This window comes from Athene cunicularia (assembly GCF_003259725.1).
Source record: "Athene cunicularia isolate RWA chromosome 27 unlocalized genomic scaffold, athCun1 chr27_part1, whole genome shotgun sequence".
Lineage (NCBI taxonomy): Eukaryota > Metazoa > Chordata > Aves > Strigiformes > Strigidae > Athene > Athene cunicularia.
The window spans coordinates 3,649,869-3,657,158 of NW_020799138.1; positions in this window are offsets into that span (position 1 = coordinate 3,649,869).

Sequence of the window (7,290 nt, forward strand, 5' to 3'; positions counted from 1 at the left end):
TTAGACAGGTGAAAACGGCACAAGGCTACAGGTACTGGGGCAGGAGCGGGGCTGGATCAAAACCAGTGGCCTCACTTGAGTGCCTGCTCTGACACCACTCTCATCATCTTTCTCTTTGTTTGTATTTTGCCTAGAATGATTGCTTAAAATATACTTGTTGATCCGGAGTTTAATAAGACTTTACTTTGGCTTGAACAAGTGTTTTTTGGAACTCAGCTCAGACGATTCTTCTGGCATTTTCTCTAGTGTTTTCCTTACTGGTTTCTGATAAAAGAAGAATGTTCCAAAGAAAATGTCATTTTTGCTTAGAAAATTATTTTTTAATTGGGGGGTGGGGAGGAGAGGTTTTTTTCCCTGGCATCTTTAAAAGATTTCCACTCTTTCCCTGCTAGGAAACAGTTTGTGGAAGTTACTGCACCATCTTGAAAGTCATTGTCTGACCCAAGCTTGTGTTTTGTGCAAAAGGTGCAAGGCAGAGGAGAATGATTCTTCCTCACCTCACAAGCTGTGAATGCAATAAGCTCATTGACTTAATGAGAGAAGATAAAAGAAACCACATAAAAAGTGTTTACAGCTATTTGAGTGCTACTAATTATGCCAAAGAGCGTTGCAGGAGAGGAGAGAAAAATATGGCAATAAAGGTATGGGAAAGGCAGACAAGGGAAGGCTGGAACAGGTTGGAGATTCATTTTCTTCTTGTGTGCCCCTGCAGTTCCTCATATAAAAGATCTGTGTTATCAGTACAAGCAATAATGATGATTCTGGCTCATTAGAAAGATACAGTAGGTAAACACTGCGGTCAGGAATGAGAAAGTCACACCTACGATCTTAGCTGTGACCCTTGAAGCAAAATGACTTTTGTTAATAACGAGGGAGGAAAACAAGGCGTGCGTGCACATGTATCTGCAGCCTCTCTCTGGATTTGCATGGAAGCAGTTGGAGCGTTTTATTTTGTTATTTTTGGAACAAAAGGTTGACTCAGAAATCAATTTATCCATTCTCTGGATAAATTAAAACAAAAGGTGAGCCTGAAAATGAGGAGAAAATATTTTACATCAGCTTGAGAAAAATCCTTTAATCAACTCAAAGTAAACAATTTTTTTTCTTTTTTTTCTTTTTTTTTGTGGCCTGTACAAGGATTTGGCACTGGACCTGCCCAAAGGTTATTTATTCTTTTCTCATCTTTCTTTCCTCATCTTTTTTGTTTGATCCCTGAAAAATCCATTATTTTCACAGCAATTATTCTAAGTACAGCTAGAGAAAGCCATGTTAAGTCCCAGTTTGAATATTAAACATAATTAAAAGACTTTTCTATATTGTGACTTGTCTCTTATCTGCCTGCCTATAAATTTCAGTGTATTAATTGTCTCAGATGTAGGAAATAGCGTTTTCCTCCCATTGCTTTTTTAAGCAGTGGGGAAACAGGCACAGCAGGTCATGCCCATACAACTATGCAAAAAAGTTCCTGATACAGTTTTGCTTCAGCTTCAATTGAAAAGTCAATCCTTTCTTGCCAGCTGATTATTTCTGCTCTTGAATATATTATTTAAACCAAGAAACGTCATCTAGAAGCAGAAACAGGCAGGGCTATATTTTAAAAGTCTTAAATTTATTGAACTACAAGTCAGGAAAACTGGAGAAAATAATAACTCAGAGTGTGACTAATACAAAACTTTTTTTTTTTTTTTTTTTTTTTTTTGGATTGATGAGGAAGTAGAAAATCACTGCTTTCTAATATCATGAAGAAAGGGTTCATGGGAGTGTTTGTTCACGGCCAGATTCTCACGTCCTTGTGTTTGACCAAAGCTTTTGAAAACACCGACAACCGTCCCATCAAGGGTCTCCACCTCTGAGAACTCTTGCTCCCTGTGATTAATTTCCATGGACTTTGTGCATCATTACCAGGCTAATAGCCTTGAGTTATTTATTTCTTTGATTTGATTTAAAGCCTGTCTCTGGGTGACTGCATTTGTATTAGCAGATACACAAAGGGATGGAACAACCACACGCACATTGAACTGTTACAGCTTGGTGAATTTCTCAGGAAAGCTGTCTCAAGAAGCTAAATACATGTGCAAACACTAGAAATAAAAGTATTAAAGACCAAATTCTACAGGCCAAAAAAAGAGAAAGAGAAAATAAAAAAAGGCAGAACATGCAATTTTTCACTCCCTTGGCCAGACTAAAAGATGGTTTAGGAACAATTGAAAATCAATGTCTTTGGGAAAAAATGGGGCAAAATATACAAATGTTAGACCTGAGTGCTGCTGTGAAGCAGGTGGGGAATTGTGAAACCTGTACATTTTTTCTGTGTGTGACATTTCCAAACTTGCCGAGTACACAAAAGGCAGCTTTCCTCTGCTTTCCAAAGGAGTTTCTTCTAATTTACACCACCGGCTAGAAGTCCCCCACAGGTTCAGTTTTTCAGCTGAAAAGAAGGATTTAAAGAAACTAGAGAGTGTCCCTGAATGGACTGATTTTGTCAAGAAAAAGATTAAAGTGGGAATTGAAGCCTTTCCTTACGCTTTTATAAAATTCAGGTGGAGAAGCGAACGGCTGCCGCTGGAACAGACCCAGCTGACCACATCAAAGTGAAGCATTTCAAGGTTTGTCAATACCCATCACACTTTTTAGTGGCTTTATTTAGTGAGAAATTTCAACTCGTCCTCAGTGCTGGAAGATTACAAGATGTGTTACTGGACATGTGAGCTGGAGAGCATCAGAAAAACGCAGTGGCCAGGTTTCGAGGGAGCAGAGCTTTGATGGCTGGTGCTGGGCGCCACACCTGAAGGTCCAGCCCAAGATGATGCTGTCTGCCCTTCCCTTGTCCTCACTCACTTCTGCGTCCACAAAGCTTTCTCTTTTATCTCTGTATCCACGCACTCGTGGTCCTGGACCTGTTACTGCCAGAAAAGGTTGGAAACCTCATTTGTGGATCTGTTGGGAACTCGGCTGAGCACAACTCTATGAAACCATCCTGAGTGCAGATGAGCCCAAGGGGTGTATCGCTGTTGGGAAGCCTTTGCTCCTCTACCTCCTCCAGCAGTGCTGCCTGCATTGGTCCCTCAGCTGCTCTAGAAGGAGGCAGGAGGGAGGCGTAGCTCCCGCGTGGCTGTGGAGATCCACCGCCAGACAGCTGGAAATCGAGGGAGGTTGGAGCTGCCATGGGAAGCGGACATGGTGAGTCTGTGTCTACAACAAGGCAGAAACTCCTCCGCTGGCATCTCTGTGCGGCTGGCACAGCTCAGCTGCCCTCCTTTCCCACCTGCCAGAGCTGCTCCCCGGGAAGACATTTGGTTCTGCAGTGTCTCGGTGCTGCTGTTAGCCTGGCAGCAACAACAAAAGCACCGGGTTAATTAAACACACAATAACATAATTGCAATTAAACCCAAACAAACTGCTGAATCAGAATAGCAAATTGCCTGGAGACTGGTGGGAAAGGCGGGTTTGCTTATTCTTTTTTTATCATAAGGGCTGATGAGGCACAGAGCGGCCAAGCAAATGCTGCAACATGAGACACACCACTGGCAAGAACATTTAGCCTGCTGAATAAAAGATAAAGATAAAGATAAAGCTGGGACTGGGAACAGCCTGGCTGCTCAAGTCAATTTAGGTAGGTTTCACTCTAGGAAAATCCCAGGAGTCTGCATTCAGCAAACATCTTTGCAACTTGGCTGGAAGCCCTCCTCAGCTGGGGCTCGCCCCACCAGTCCCTTCCACTCCCTACTCCCATGGTGCAAACCCGTAGTGGAGGGGTCTGATGGCTAAAGAAGCCCCTCAGCCCTCACAAAAATCCACATCAAGGATGTCTTCCCAAGGGATCTGCAAGAAGGGCGCGTGATTTGCTCTGCGGTGTGCCTGACCTTCAAGGGAAAACTCAAGGACACGTCAAGGACCACCTGGAAATGGACCTGTGGGGCAGTGCTGTCCTGCGCCAGCGAGCAAGGCCCCATAGGGTATATGGAGGAAGTTTTTGCACCTTCCCACCTCCATTACACAATTTCTGCAACACTTGTTTGCAGCAAACCCATTTATTATGCCCGTTCTATGGTTGGCTTCTGTCGAGCTGCTTCAGTGTATCCCACTAAAGGCATAAAGTTGAGAGACGTCGGTGAATTATAAAGTCCCCGATAGTGGGACTCAGCAAGAGGGCTGCTGTTAATCTTCCCTTTGCTACGCAGTTTTTGTTCTGCTTGTAATAAATCCCCCTGCCCTTTGCTGTTGAAACTGCAGCCTTGCTACTGAAAAAGGAGAAAAAAAGCCAGAGATTACCATGTGCAGAAATGAAATAAGGGATTCATGTCTTGGCCTGACCAATACTTTTGCTTATCAAGGTCTGAGCCTTAGTGTGATCACCTGGTGTTAAATAATGCTACGGTAACTCATGCTGGACTATAACAGATTGGGAAAACTGTTGGATTAATGCAGGAAGAGGGGCACGTGGTGCTGTGTGATTTCTTATAGCCGGGCTCAATGGGCAGTTGGAGACATGATGTGGTGTTGCTTCTAAATCTGGAGTAATAGCTGGCTAGGAATCTGTTGATGAAAGTCTTTTCCCCAGATGCCACCTCTGTGGATTTACAGCTACATGTAGCAAAAGGTCATATTTATAATAAAATCTTGGAAAAAAGAAATTCTGAGACTATTGCTATTTGTTTTGATATGATCAAAATAATAATTTCCATTTTGGTTTAGAATTGCTTTCAATCTGGGAATTTATATAAAGCAGAAGTTAAAAATATTTAAAAATAATGATGAGAGAACAGCACTCGATAGCGCTCAAACTTCTGCACCTTTATGCGGGTTCTTCATTTGTGAGAAATTTTGGACTTTTGACTATTCGCCTCCAGCTGAAGCAGAAAAAAAAAAAAAAAAAAAAAAAAAAAATATGTATGCTGCATAGAAGAAAAGCAGCAGATCTTCTGATGGTGGGAAAAGCTGTATCTTGGTGACAGTTCAAACCATCCCAGCATCCCTCCCAGTTCCCCGGTCCCTCTGCTCGCAAGCTGCTGAGTTTCATTTCATGTGGTTCGACAAATCCCTAATCCCAGAGCTGATTTCATGGTCAGGGGTTTACTTAATGTCTAGCCCTGATTCCTGTTGGCAACAAGATAGCTTTATATTACTTGTCAAGCTAGGGAGCACTGAAGAGGGTGCAAATTTATATTAGCTTCCAGGCAGGAGCTGTGTAAGATTGCCTTTGTGTTGCTGAGAATTGCATCTCTGCAGAGCGGTCGCTGGGGCACTGCTGGTGCCTGATGCTATAGAATATACAGTCTTTCATGGTGACACCATAAATGTTGTGATAAAGGTGGAGTACGTTCAGAAGGATATCTTTTTTTTTCAGACTGACAGATAGAGTTAGAAAATAGAAAAGCTTTTGGCACCCCACCCCCCCACCCCTTCCTCTTTGGGTCTACAAATGTTATATGGCTCTTTACAGCTGTACAAGCAACTGTGTTCCTGGCTATGAGGCTGTAAAGGATGCTCCCTGAAGGAATTAAAGACAAGGGAGAAAAATGAATGCCAAGCCACCGCCATCCAACATCACAGGTAACAAGGTTTTCATCCTCTGGGTGAAGGAACGGAACTAGATTGCCCACATCTGAAGGACTTAAGATGTCAGCAGCTCAGCCTTTGGCTGGGAAATGGCCCCTTGCTCTCCCCCAGCACAGCTGACTCTGGGCAGACCCAACAGTGGGACCTGAGTGGCCCAGGACTGGTGGTACTGGGCGGGTGGACCTGCTGGCAATGCCTGGGCTGTCAAACAGGCAATGGGAAACCAAGCAGAATTGTTCCCAGGATCTGTAACTCATGGGTCTTGACTTCATAGAGTAGCACCTGAATTGTTCCTACCTGGATCTTGAAAATTCTCATCAGAATTGGTGGAAAAGGGGGTTTTCAGTGCCGTGCTTTCTGTCACTATGGTGCAAAACACCACAACCAACATCCTTCTCCACCCCATGTAGTGCCCAGGAGCGAATATCAAAGCATTTTCTCTGAGGACAGTTCTATTTTTTTAATAGCCCTGGTCTGAAAATGCTATGGATTGGTCTAGGAGCCATCATGATTTCAGGAAACTTAAGCAGGTTGGTTTTCATGCTGTTGAACTTTTTTGAGAGAACAAAAAAAATGTCCTTTTTTGAGCAATTCTCCTGTATAACTTTCAGCAGATGAGAAGTCACAATGAACTAATCTTGAGTAGGAGTTGAATATGAAAAACAGACTCTTGCAGAGGAAGGAAAGGGATGAACTTAATGAACTTACTGGCTCAATCATATAAAATTGAGTAAGAGAGCAATGCCATCGGCTAGGTGACGGTTGTGTTGCTGTTCCCAAATGTCTTTTTTTTTTTTTTTTTTTTATTTTTTTTTTTTTTTTTAATTTCAGCTATACTAACAAATCTAATAAAAGATATGACTTTGCTTCCCATACTTTGCCCAGTTGATTATCTACAAATGCCAAATTTTGTATCATGTCCTCAGTAGATGCAAAATTAACTGGAGTTGCCCCCATTTGCAAGTGCAAATCTGTTGGAAAGGTTTTATAGTAACACACTGGGTTGGATAACATAGCATGGGGGAAAATGCTTAAAAAAAATCATGTAGACTCACTCCCACGTAATGAAAATCCTTGCCCTCCTTGTTCCATTTACATTTTTACACTGTTATACCGATGCTGGTATTTTTGATATATTTCACAGGATCTACTGAAGTGCTTTTTAATATACTCAGATGTTTAAGGACACTGAACATTTTCAGTGGGTTTTTTTTTTTTCTTTACTCAAACCTTTAGACATTATTAAAACAAAACAATGTGATATTTCTGAGGCAAATGCCAGGAATTTCAAAATTCCAGAAACGTAATTTCAATTTAGCGTGAAAAGTGGGAGCAGAGATTCGAGACTTTCACACCAGAAGACCCTTCTGGTCTGACTGTGACCATGGGAATTGCCCATAACTTGCTCTCAGGGCGTTTCTGGTTGCTGGCCTGCTCAGAAGCAAACATGAGCTCTTCCCTCCATTTCTTCCACATGCTTGTGTTTTCCCTGCATCCCAGCATTTGTTTAAAGAGAAGGGAAACAAGCTGGTTAAATTCATCAGCTGAGTTGTTTATGAGATGCTCAGATCCTGAATCGTGTTAATACCTGTTTGTGCTCATGAAATCTCCAGCCCAATACAAGCTCTGGTCTTTTCCAGGCCTTCCCAGGTGACTCTTTTTGGGAACAGGGTGAAGATGTTCAACCAGGTCCATCACTGGAGGTCAGGAACATCAGGTTAGCCCCCCCCC